The 13,742-nt window shown below is 42.5% G+C and overlaps 3 non-coding genes across 3 annotated transcripts; 1 reads left to right on the plus strand and 2 right to left on the minus strand.

The window, feature by feature from the left end:
• Positions 1-2,160: 2,160 nt before the first annotated feature.
• Positions 2,161-2,234, minus strand: trnan-guu (transfer RNA asparagine (anticodon GUU)). Its single transcript has one exon. It is a non-coding gene; the product is annotated as a tRNA-Asn (tRNA).
• Positions 2,235-10,668: 8,434 nt separating this feature from the next.
• Positions 10,669-10,740, plus strand: trnaq-cug (transfer RNA glutamine (anticodon CUG)). The gene has a single exon. It is a non-coding gene; the product is annotated as a tRNA-Gln (tRNA).
• Positions 10,741-13,060: 2,320 nt separating this feature from the next.
• trnat-agu (transfer RNA threonine (anticodon AGU)) lies at positions 13,061-13,134 on the minus strand. Its single transcript has one exon. It is a non-coding gene; the product is annotated as a tRNA-Thr (tRNA).
• Positions 13,135-13,742: the final 608 nt, after the last annotated feature.

Genomic DNA, 13,742 nt, shown 5'->3' on the forward strand with positions numbered 1-13,742 from the left:
AAAATACAATACAATCATGAAACTTTATTGATCATTATATTTATATTATTATATACATATTATTAGATTTTTGTGGTACAATTTGATGACTGTACATGTTTACTTGTAATAAAATATTATTACACTCTTAGTTATACTTTTTGTTAAGTAAAGGATCTCAGTAGTTCTTCCTCCCAACAGTTACAGGGATTTGAAACAGCTGAGTCCATGTGTGATATATATCCAGTCTCTGCTGGTGTTTTCTAAGGTTAGCACTGTCATGATAATTAGTTTTTCATCAACAGTAAAACAAGTATCAGAGTTCAGAGGTTTTTTTTTCATTTTCAACAGTTTGCTTGGCACTCAAGTCCCATATGGTCTAGCAGTTAGGATTCCTGATTTTCACCCAGGTGGCCTGGGTTCAACTCTGTGTATGGGAGTTTGTGTGTATGGGAGACACTTAAAAAGCTACAGTCACAGATGGACCTGGTGAACACCAAATATCTACAAAGCAACTGACTTTTATATCAACTTGAACTTTGCTTTTTAGTGATAAGTTCATAGTGTAACATGCTGAACTTAAATGGTGAACCAGGTAAATAATATTCCCGTGAGATAGGATAATGAAGCTTAGTGAAATGATAAATTAATCTTTCCAAAATAAACATTTCCATTTTTGCCTGCAGATTTAACTAGGAAAGCAGTTGCCCTGTATGGTCGACCTTTTTGCAATTGGTCCATTGGATTTAGGGTAGTCTACCAAGACCTTTAGTCTCACACAGCATTGGTGGTTCAATGGAAGAATTCTTATGGCAGCACTTATGTCTTCCAGCTTTCAAGGCTGCAGGGGTGAAACATATTAACCTCTACATTACAAGAATGCAGCTGTATGGTCTCAAGAAATCTCTCTGGTCTCCTTTATGATTTTCTAAAGACGACACACATTTGGATCATTTGAGTTTAGCTTCTCCAAAGGAAGTGGCCTATGGCCTTATTGTCAGTTTCTTCCCAACTGTGTCATTGTGTCAGTATCATAATCTAAAGGTATAGCAAAGGATGGTTTAGATCCACTGGCCTCTGGGACCAGGACCACTACAGCAGTGGGATGATAAACGATAAGTGCTATGTCATTTGCTGATGACGTTAAATCTTTTGTGATCCCATTTATAGACCACTGTGAAATGAAATACAACTACAAATAATGAGCTAACTGCTAACTGAGGTGAGCTGACTGCAACAGTCATCCAGGCCAGGTAGCTCCTTCGGCAACAACAGAGAATTGTTAAAAGTGATGTTGTAATTCTGCAACAGTGGGCTTTACATGGTTAAATTCATTCTTGTAGTGGTCTTGGTGAATAAAATATGGGTCCTGGTTCTTGTTTATCATCCCACTGCTGTAGTGGTCCTGGTCCCGAAGGCCAGTGGATCTAAACCATCCTTTGATATACCTTTGGATTATGACACTGACACAGTGACACAGTTTGGAAGAAATGGTGTGTTGGGGATGTGGGGGTTCCATTCAGAGCTGATGTTACTATAGCTTTACTTCAAACCCAAGTGTCAGAAAACTTCATTATTGACTAATCAGCCATAAAATTAACTATAACATCTATTCTACTACAACCAAGTGTTTATATACTATGTTAACATTACTAAGAATCTAAAGGTTGAGTCATAGCAACTGGACTTTCAGTTTTAAGGCCTCAAAGTTTCACCACCCATCCAGGTGGCTTCATTAGTCTAAGAGAAAGTTGGACTGGAACCTGCAATTTATCTGACAGAGATACATTGGAACTGAAAGTCTAATTGCCACGACTCAACCTTTGAGAATTTGTTTTTTTTTCTCTATCTGACTTTCTTCTCAGAATTCTTCTTTTTCTCTGAATTGTGACTTTTTCCCTCAGACAAATATCACAGTGCCCATAATCCTCTTCTGTAAAGCTTTGAGACTAACTGAATAGATAAACATGCTGCCATGACAAAGTACAGCTGACCAGGTTGAGCTGAAACCACCGTTGTTTCAGTCAAATAAAGGCACTTGAAGACTTGTAACACAGAAACACTGGAATGACTTCAATACTTCACCATCAAAGCTGTGCTATTTGCTTGTAGGTATGACTTCTTGACTTTCAACTCATTTGTGTACAAACTCTGAATACAAACAAATCACCAGAAGTAAGACGTCCCTGGGTGGACTTGAACCACCAACCTTTCAGTTAACAGCCGAATGCGCTGACCTATTACGCCACAGGAACTGTTAAAAGAACATTTTTCATTTTCATTTCCTCTCTTAGCAACACATTTTCAGACCTGGTTTCCCACTGACTGTCTAAACAAAGCACAATACATATGACTGCACATAATTTCAGGTGGGCATTAAGACATACATGATTTTGGACTGTGGGAGGAAACCAGAGTAGCTCCACACAAGCATGTGGATGATATGCAACGTCAACACAGAAAGGCCCCCACCAGGTTTCTAACCTGCCTTCTTGCTGTGAGGCAACAATGTTAACCACTCATCCAAATGTAACAGATATGTTGATTTGATTTATATTTCACCAAAACTCCAATCCCTTTTTGTTAGAAATTTACGTTTTTTTGTATAATGTAAATTTGTATTTTATTTTTTTAAGGAGCTTTTATTTTGACAACTTTACTTGCGTGACCTTTGACCCCCGATGTCACTTCCGATTTGTTCCGCGCTACTTTCCTCAGTTGGCCGTGGGCTTTGCTGAGGAGAGTGATGTGCCTGGAGAAGCAGGGTTACCAGAAGTCTGTGTGGTTTTTGTTTTATTCGAACAGAAATAAACCTTTCCTGGTTGGCAGAACAGCAGTGGTCCTCTCTTCATTCCCTTTGACTGAAACACAACGCAGAATTCCAGCTGGTTCGCCAGTAGTGGGACAGACCGGCTACAGTGGTGCCGTGACCCGGATTCTACACTGCTTCAAACTGGATCATCGTGGTTCCTGGAGCTGTGGATCGACGCCAGCTTGGTCACCGGAAGTTACTGCATGTCACATACAGTGCTCATGTTAGGATAGATGCTGGTATTGAAAAAGAGAGACATTTGCTGCTGTTTTCTGCTAAATTACTCTGCATTTTCATTTTAAGCGTAATTAGTCACCCAGGTATTTTATTGTGTATGGTTCATTGTGTGAAAGGGTTGAAAATGACACACATTAGTAGTAAGATGGACAAAGATGATGTTTTATCTGAACGTTTTAGCTTTGCTATTGGTAGGGGGAGATTTATTGGTGAGCTACCACCTACACCAGTTCGAGGTGCAAGTAATATACATTCACCAGCCTTCTGTTCCACTCGCACCCATGGTCATGTAGCTTCTAGCCCCAGACAAAGTGATACACTTTCAGATATCCCAGCCACAACTGATCCGGCTCTGACTAACCTGATAACACATATTGCCCAGCAAGTAGGGCAGACCATAAGAGATCAGTTAAAGAGGGAATGTGAAGAACAAGGTGTGAGCCACCCACAAGTTCAGAGCAGTGTGGACCAGCCGCCAAGTGACACCACGTACCTCAATCTAACTGGTGCAAAGTTAGTTCTACAGTCAGATGTGAGAGAACCCCCGGTCTTCAGAGGAGATGGGTCGGACAAAAATACTGTTTGTGAGTGGGAGGAGCTAATGAAGGTGTATTTCAGGAAACGAGCCACACCCATGAAGGAGCAGTACTCCGAAATCATGTCTAAACTAATGGGCAAAGCTAAAGATATTGTTAGGATAACCTTGAGAAGCAGTCCTTCTCTTAAGCCTCAAGAGAACCCAAGTATAGTTTATGACATTCTCAAACAACATTTTGGTGAGGTGGCTTATTCATGTATGCCCATGGCCGATTTCTATGGCACAGTTCCAGTAGCAGGTGAGACTCCTGTAGAGTACTGGGTTCGACTGAATAAGGCAGTTGATGCAGCAGAGGAGGGCCTGAAGAGGTTCGGACGGCGCATTGAGGATCCTTGCCAAGAAGCAGCAATGATGTTTGTTAAACACTGCCCGGACCCCACCCTTACTGCCATTTTTAAGCTTAAAGCGCCAGATAGATGGACAGCTAGTGAGATTCAGGAACACATTGATCGCCACCAAATTGAAATGAAAGAACTGCTGTTCAAATCAAAACACCCTAAACCAATTACAGTTCATGCTCAGCTCCCTTCTCTTGAGGGCCCTGTAACTGCAGGTGACACAGTTGAGTTACCTACACAAATTGAGGAAAAAGTAACAACCAGACCAACCTGTGACGATCATTGCATGAAGATGTTGATCAGTCTCTTTGACCGTGCTCTGTCACACAACAACCAGACTCTGGATAAAATTAACTTTGGTCAGTCTCAGCTTAGATCCTGCAGGGTCTGTGGATCCTCGGAGCACTCCACCCTCACACACTGCAGACAGAAACGCTTGTGTTTGGCATGCTTCGAGCCGAACCATATTAAAAGGAACTGTCCCAATCGGCAGCCATGTCAAAGTCAGCAGGCCACCCAGCCTTTAAACTAGCTGGCCCACATTGGATGAGGGGATGTGTGGGCGCAGAAGAAAAGACCCTCAGCAGTGATAGCATTCAGCAGCATCATATAAGTGCAGGTGCAATAGCACCAACTGGTGCTAAAGTAATAGTGCAAAATACACAGAGAGTAGGCCCATTTAATGAACTGTTTTACACACCTGTTACCCTGAACAACAAATTCCCGGTGCAGGGGATGTTTGACTCAGGCTCTATGGCCTGCACACTTAGCGAGCAAGCAGAACAGAAGATGTTAAGTGACAGTGTACTCACAGAACCCATTCCCTTGACTCAGGAGATCGTACTGCTAGGCTGCGGTGGAACACAGAGTAAGGCCAAGTGTATCTATGAAGTAGAGATGAAGTTGTATGGAGAAACCTGTATTGTTCCTGTCCTTGTAGTGCCCGGCCAGCGCGATGACTTAATCATAGGCACAAATGTCATCAGATATCTAATGCACCAGCTGAAAGTGACCAGTCTTGTCTCTAGTGGCAGTTCTCCTTCGGAGTGTGAACGGTTTATGGATTTTATGGCGAACTCTACCCAGTGGAGGGGTGGGGAGCCTCCAGACAAGATCGGGACCGTCAAGCTCCGTCAGTCAGTCACCCTGCTAGGAAGACAAGAGCATCTAATCTGGGGTAAGCTCCCAATTAATGTCCCCATGTCGGCAGGCAGCACAGTTATTGTTGAGCCAACTTCATCAAATTCTATGCCACGCAACATCATGGTTGGCCGAGTCATCACACCGTTGTGGGGTGATAGGTGGATTCCCATGAAAGTCTCTAACTTGTCAGATAAGCCCATTACTCTGAAAAGAAACAGTAAGTTAGCAGATGTGTCTCCTTGTCTGACTGTAGAGGATTTTGGGGTTTTCCAGGGTATTCAACAACATGAAAAACCTGAATTGGAGAAACAGTCTGGTAATACTGAGCCCATAGATCTCAGACAGCGACTACAACAGGCTGGGCTTGGTGATATTGACATTGATCATTGTCATGCTGGACGAACAGGGAAGGCAAGATTGGTTAATTTGCTGGAAAAGTACCATGACATCTTCTCTAAGTACACGTTGGACTGTGGAGAGGCGGGGGGCTTCGTGCACCGCGTCCGGCTCATTGACAAGAGACCGTTTCGCCTTCCTTATCGCCGAGTACCTCCAGCCCATTACCAAAAACTGCGTCAGGTTTTGTCTGACATGGAAGAACAGGACATAATACGAAAGTCAGTAAGTGAATATGCCTCTCCACTTGTATTAGTGTGGAAAAAGGATGGAAGTTTGAGGATCTGCACTGACTTCAGGTGGCTGAATGCAAGGACTCTCAGGGATGCACACCCACTGCCTCACCAATCAGATTGTCTGGCTGCCCTGGGTGGGAATACCTATTTCAGCACAATGGATTTGACCTCGGGGTTTTATAATATCCCGATGGCAGAGGAAGACAAGAAATACACGGCATTTACAACCCCGATGGGGCTGTATGAGTATAACAGAATGCCACAGGGCCTATGTAACAGTCCAGCCTCATTCATGCGAATGATGCTCAGTATATTCGGAGACCTAAACTTTAGCAGTTTACTGTGCTACCTCGATGATCTACTCGTGTTTGCTTCAACTGAAGAGGAAGCTTTGGAGAGGTTGGAGATTGTGTTCCAACGACTGCGGCTTCATAACCTCAAACTGAGCCCAAAGAAGTGCCACCTGATGCGATCCTCAGTCAAATTCCTGGGACACATTGTGGATAGTAATGGAGTTGCTGCAGATCCGGCAAAAGTCGAGGTAATCTCCAAAATGTCAGAGGTTGATCTGATGGAGAATGATGGTTGTACGCCATCAGTGAGGAGGATAAAATCTTTCCTTGGAATGGTATTCTACTACCAACACTTCATTCCACATTGCTCTTCCATAGCCAAGCCACTTTTTGCTCTTACTGCTGGGCAAAGGAGAAGGGGGAAGGCGAAAGAAAATTCAAACGCTGGTTCATACAGGAAACTTAAACCTTCCGATTGGACAAATGAATGTGCTAATGCTTTGTCTAACCTTAAAGAACAACTGTTGAACTGTGCTGTTCTCAAACACCCAGATTTCTCCCAGCCACTAATCCTGTCCATAGATGCCTCTCTGGATGGGCTTGGCGCAGTACTATCACAGATACCAGCTGGAGAAGAAAAGGCACGTCCCATTGCTTTTGCCAGTAAGACCTTGAGCAGTTCTCAGAGAAAGTACCCAGCCCATAGACTAGAATTTCTAGCCTTAAAATGGAGCGTGTGTGAGAAGTTCAGTCATTGGTTGAGAGGCCATCCTTTCACAGTATGGACAGACAACAACCCCCTTACTTATATCATGACAAAGCCAAAGCTTGATGCATGTGAGCAACGCTGGGTGTCCAAGCTTGCTCCTTACACATTTGACTTGAAACACATACCTGGCACGAAGAACATAGTGGCTGATGCGCTCAGCAGAGACCCCTTTGCAAAGACAGTCGGTCATCGGCTCATCACAGAGCAATATAGCCGCCTTCTTACCGAGGCTGAGGGTGTTAGCCATGATGGGATTCAAGATGCCTTTCGTTTGAAGGTCCAGTGTCACCAGGTGAGGAAGTCTCAGTGTAGTTCTTCTATGTATCCGTGTGACTTTGTGGATGTTAAGGCTATTCTTGATGCTCATAACCAATGGGATGTAGCTGCTGAAACAAGAGCTGTGGAGCTGATTCAGTCTGTCCAAGATCTGTTACCACCAGGTCAAGATTCATTACCTGTATTCACACTAGAAGAACTCCAGCGCAGCCAAGAGCTTGACCCAACCATTTCTAAAATCATGCCTTTTGTGATCAGAAAGAGACTGCCTTCTAGGCGTGAGAGGTCAGGACTGGATGGCAGAGCTATGTTGCTGATTAAACGGTGGGATAGTCTCAAGATTCAAAATGGAGTCCTCTATCGGATCACCAGAGATCCTCTCAGTAAACAAAAAAGACACCAGTTTGTCCTGCCTGAGATACTCAAGGAAAAGGCGTTGCATGGTATTCATGATATCGCTGGACATCAGGGACAGACGAGGACATTGCATCTGGCAAGACGGCGATTTTTCTGGCCAAAGATGGATTCTGATGTGAGAGACTATGTCAAGTGTTGTCGAAGGTGTATTCTAGCCAAAACGCCAGACCCCTCTGCTCGAGCCCCACTTGAAAGCGTCAGATCCTCTGCCCCGATGCAGTTAGTATGCTTGGATTTCTGGAGTGCGGAGGATAGTAGGCAACGTTCAGTGGATGTGCTAGTTGTGACGGACCACTTTACAAAGCTGGCTCATGCTTTCCCGTGTACAAATCAGACTGCAAAACAGGTGGCAAGGAAGCTGTGGGATCATATCTTTTGTGTGTATGGGTTCCCTGAACGAATCCACTCTGATCAGGGAGCAAACTTTGAAAGTGAGCTCATAGCTGAACTACTTAAATTATCAGGAGTGTCAAAGTCACACACAACACCATATCATCCCATGGGGAATGGAGGAACTGAGAGGTTTAATAGAACACTTGGCAACATGCTTCGATCTCTACCCCTCAGAGAGAAGCACCAGTGGCCTCAGCAGATACAGACTCTAACCTTTGCATATAATGCAACAGTGCATGAAACCACAGGATACGCGCCGTTCCAGCTCATGTTTGGCCGAATTCCAAAGCTCCCTGTCGATGTAATGTTTAAACAGGTTTTGCATGATCCAGTGGTTGTTGATCATAGCAGCTATGTTAGAACACTCCTGTCACATCTTCACGAGGCAGCTGGAGTCGCCCAGAAACATGCTGTCAAGGAACAAGACAAACAAGCACAGGGTTACAACAAAAAGACAAAAGGCACACACCTGAACTTAGGAGACAGAGTGCTCGTCGCAAATAAAGGTGAAAGAGGAAAGAGAAAATTAGCTGACAAGTGGGATCCAACTGTGTACACTGTTGTGGACAGAAATCCACGAACTCACACATATAAGTTGGAGGACAGTAAAGGCAGCATAAGGACAGTGCACCGCAACTTGATGTTAGACATCAGCTTCCTACCTGTGGTGGCGGCTGTAGGAGAGTTGTCTAGCACTGAGTCAGAGGTTGGATCATATACGGCTGATTCTCTGGGTTCCTTGGAGGAGGAAGACTCAGATGAGAGGACGAGTGCATGGATAACGGGTCACTTAGGCGATGTTAGAAGCCAGGATCTTCTGAGTGAAATTGTGTCAGAATCTGACCAGCGGGGTCAGGGTGCTTCAGAGATGGTCTGTATAAAGCATATTGTGACCAAAACACCACCAGAAAAACACTGTTCTGGCGGAGACAATGATTTGGACAGTTTGGCTGTGGGATGTGACTCAGGGTCATCCCTCCCTCCAGATGTTTTTACCAGAGACAGGGACAGACAGTTACATCCAATAGACACAAATGATGATACAGAAACTCAGCCTCTTTTGGGTTCACCCAGATACCCAGTCACAGATACTCATGATGGAGAGCATGTGGTTAGGACCCGGGTGGGTAGGGTCAGGAAAAGGGTAGACCGACTCATTGAGTCTATGGTCCAAAAGCCTTTTGATTTCAGGCAGATAGCGAACTCAGTTACCAGAAGGTCTCAGTCATTGCTCACACTCTTTTGAGGGGATAAATCTGTCTTGAAATTTTTGATTGCTTTGCATATGTAAGTTCGTATTTATGTAGGTGACAGGATAGTGACAGGAAGGTTTTATATGCGGGATATTGTTTGAAAATGGCAGGGAATATGTATGGTGTAAAAGGCATCATATCGATCTAGGAGGGAGTAAGGTTTGATCACCCTTATGTTCTCTCTGAACCTATGTTGTAGGTGGCTCATATAGCCGATAGTAATGTCTAGAGTCTAGGCTTCAGTAGTTCATGCCATGTGATTAACTGTTGTTCATGTGTATTGGCGGATTCATTCAATTGTATGGTCTGGATTTTGGGTGAAATCTAGGCGGGGTGAATGTAACAGATATGTTGATTTGATTTATATTTCACCAAAACTCCAATCCCTTTTTGTTAGAAATTTACGTTTTTTTGTATAATGTAAATTTGTATTTTATTTTTTTAAGGAGCTTTTATTTTGACAACTTTACTTGCGTGACCTTTGACCCCCGATGTCACTTCCGATTTGTTCCGCGCTACTTTCCTCAGTTGGCCGTGGGCTTTGCTGAGGAGAGTGATGTGCCTGGAGAAGCAGGGTTACCAGAAGTCTGTGTGGTTTTTGTTTTATTCGAACAGAAATAAACCTTTCCTGGTTGGCAGAACAGCAGTGGTCCTCTTCATTCCCTTTGACTGAAACACAACGCAGAATTCCAGCTGGTTCGCCAGTAGTGGGACAGACCGGCTACACAAAGTGATGCCCTTGCTCTGAATCAGTATGAAGCAAAAATGGAAAAATCCTCATCCTGCATTTGCAGGTGCAAGGGAGGGTCCAATGGCTGTGAGGTGTCATGTAAAATTCCAGCGTTTGTCTGAGAGGCCTGCAGTTTGTACGGGGTCAGTCATGGGGGAATGTTCAGTTTTCCTGCCTTACACTATGGTCTGAAGGGCAAGTCCTGAACCCTTTTTGTAAAGGCATTTTTGGACTTTTTCTGCTTGTTTGGTTTAAATACCTAGAGTTTACAGATATTATTGACCCACCTCATGGACTTTAAGACTATAACTGTTATAGATAACAGACTCTGAGCATTTGAGCAAGGAGGATGACACTTATTTTGCTGTGGTGCTGGTCTGTTTCCAGGCTGAATAAAATAACAACTGGTACAAAAGCTTGACTTCCAACTGCCTAGTTTGATTATGGATGCATATTTTTGACAAACTACAAACTACTTCTGGTAACACGCAAATGCTGAGATGACATTTGTCACAACATGCTGATTTTCCAAAGTCCACTGGTGCATTTGTGTGTTACCAGAAATATCACAGACACTATGTTGTCAAAAACAAGCATCCATAATCAAACTAGGCAGTTGGAAGTCAAGCTTTTGTTCCAGATGTTATGTTATTTTATTCAGCCTGGAAACAGACCAACACCACAGCAAAATAAGCTGTTGATTTGCTGTTAAAGGAATCTATTGTATGCCATAAAATGTATTGGAAAACAAAAAAAACAAAAACAAAAAAGTTCAGTGGAGTCGAATGTCAATCACAGGGTCCTATGGTGTAATGGTTAGCACTCTGGACTCTGAATCCAGTGATCTGAGTTCAACTCTCAGTGGGACCTCTTCAAGAAAAGCAGCAATAAAGCGTTGCTTGTCTAACACATGAGATATCAGGCAATAACTTATCAGTACAATGAGTAGTGAATAAAGGAAGTTCAGCTGCACGTTCAACATATTTCAGCTACACTGTTACATAGAAAACAGTTCTAGGTCCCAAAGAACAGAGTCTCTGAATATAGTCAGAGAATACAGGATCACACAATACAGGTAATTGGAGCATTAAGATATGGAAGAAAATCAAAAGTACTTCATTAGGGAGATTTTTAAAAACAAATTCTTCCTGTTTCTCAGGTTTTTGATGATATTAAATATGCCTTCATTCATTCATTGTCTATATCCGCTTATTTTTAATTAGGGTCACAAGGATCTGCTGGAGCCTACCCCAGCTTTCTTTCGGTGAAAGGCAGGGGTACACCCTGGACATGTCACCAGTCCATCACAGGACCAATATTAAATACTGCTTTTTAAAATGAAATATTCCAATACTTAAAACCACACATTGTTTTACGTTTTAAATATGTCTAATTGAACACCTGAGCAAGTTGTTGTGCCTGAGCGGTTAAAGTGATGGGCTTGAATTCCGTTGAGGTCTGTCCGCACTGGTTCTATTCCTGTCAGCAGTGATATGTTACTTAGAAACTCACTACATTAATGTGTTTTATTGCCTTAGTGGACTTTGAGGACTGAGAAAACTGTTGCTGTGTGTGTTCCAGTTAGGTTAGGTTACTGCTGACATCATGTCTCATCTGAATGAGAAGAAATGAACAAACACAGTGTGTTGTCAGTCTTGTGTTGATGTCAGTTCTGTCTTAAGACAGTGTTTCCATAGTAACCGTGGTTAGGTTATGGTTCAGCGTAGCACAGTGTACAGGGACCTGTTTCAGAAAGTGGGTTTAGTGAAATCCCACAGTTTGTTAAACTCTGAGATGAGGGATACTCAGGTTTTTGGTTCCACAAAGCGTGTTCAGATTGACTCTGAGTCAGTAACTGATGGTACCTTACTCTGCGAACCAAACCTGCTTGCTGGCAGGTTTTATAAACCCTGAGTTGTTTCTGAGCCAATTGACATTCAGACTGAAGAAGAGGCTGGAGATGTGGAGTGCCCTTTTTTTGAGGAACCCATTGATACAGAAGCACAATTGCTTTGTAGAATTCTGTGTCAAGAGAGGATAATCAAACCTCATACAGAAGGTGAATACTTGTAATGTTTCCCCTGGTCTTAAGATTTTGTTCAGGAGTATATGTGTGGAAGTTCCACTTAGTCAATTCTGTTTCAAATTGGAAACATTTCTGTAGTCATTTATGATACACTCATCTATGTTTATTTAATGACACTGAAACTCCTTCTCCTATTACCCCCCTTTGGTTGTAAATATAAAACCAAAGGTATACTTGGATCCACCTATGTTTGAGAAGTCAAATATATGTTTGAGAAGCTAAATTCAAATGATCTAAATGTGTGTCATCTTCTACATGTCCAATTTGATGGAGAGCAGTTTTTCCAGTGTCTTCCTGTTACTTACCAGAACAAACATATCCACATCATTGCTGATAGAATGTGCAGTCCATAGTCTTCAGTTCTCACTCCTTTAGTATCTACTTTCTGGCCATAGATATACTGGCTCAAACATCACTCATCAAATCCCACTCCTGACAAACCAGTCCTCCTGCTGTGATGTTTCTCAATAAGGATGGGTGATGGATTAGATGGATTCCATTGTGGTCTCCCCATGCAGGATTGAGTCCTGCTGACAATGAGCTGTTATTTGTAACTCATCCTGTTAGTGTCTCATAGAGTTGGCGGACGATGAGAACTAAAAAAACAGCTTTGGTGCAAGTTGGGAAGGTTAGTGTTGATCTGATTGGTCCAAATTGATGGTCAGTTGGGCTCCAACCTAACCCTAACCCTGAGATTAAGAATATCATGCTCTACTGACTGAGCTAGCCAGACTGTGTATAACACACATTTAACTGTAAATGTGGTATACTTGGATCCACCTATGTTCTGCCAATTGACTATCAGGTTAATGCAGAATATCTTTGCAGTTGATTCAGTGTTGTTACTGTTACATGTACATATTCAAGTAGAAAATGACTTTACAAAGAGAGAGACATAGAATATTATCAAAGTACAGGGTAGAACATTAGTAATTCAGCTATTTAGAAAAAGCTGCGTTTTTTTTTTTTACAATGTCACAAAGCAGTAACAAGAACTGCTTCTGTACATGTGTTTTGCAGTATTTCCTTCTTGTACTAAGTGTCATTTCAGTGTATGGGAAGAGAAAACCAGGACTCAATTCTATTTGTAGGGAGTTAGTAATGAGGTACTGCTGTGATTTGAACCCAGGATCCCCTGTTTACTAGACAGGTGCTTTAACCAACTAAGCCACAGCACCACTTGCAGCTAACCTTAAAATATAGCAGCTGTAGTAACAGGCTCCTCTCCATGTTCTGTAGAACTGAAAGGTTCAAGAGGTCATTCATTCCTGGGGCTATAAGACTGTATAACAGCTCCTGTTGAACCTGTGCACTTTATTACTTGCATTGCAAGTATCCTGTTAACTATTTATTTGTCTGTCTGTTTTTATTGTTTTATTTGTATAATGTGGCATTGTGTGGTTTCTGTGCTACTGGACACTTGAATTTCGCCTCTTGAGTATGAAGAAAATATTCATCATCATCATCATCATCATCATCAAAGGAATCACAGAGCAGCCAGGTGTTCAACTATTACACAGATCCAGAAAGTGACACCATACCACAAATCAGATGTGTTATCAGAACTTGATTTTACATCCATCCAATGTGAACAGATACACAAGATACCAAAACAAAACAACATTCCTTCAAGTCAAAGTTGATACAGCGATCTAAGGATAAAGGATAAATTTCAAGTACATGAGAGACAGGTGGAGCAGACATGGAGATGTTGTTACTGTGTTCTGTCACCATGCAACACACCAGCTGATATAAGTTTGACATCACCAACTCTTAGAGTGTTGGT

Source organism: Mastacembelus armatus, unplaced genomic scaffold (genome assembly GCF_900324485.2).
Source record: "Mastacembelus armatus unplaced genomic scaffold, fMasArm1.2, whole genome shotgun sequence".
NCBI lineage: Eukaryota > Metazoa > Chordata > Actinopteri > Synbranchiformes > Mastacembelidae > Mastacembelus > Mastacembelus armatus.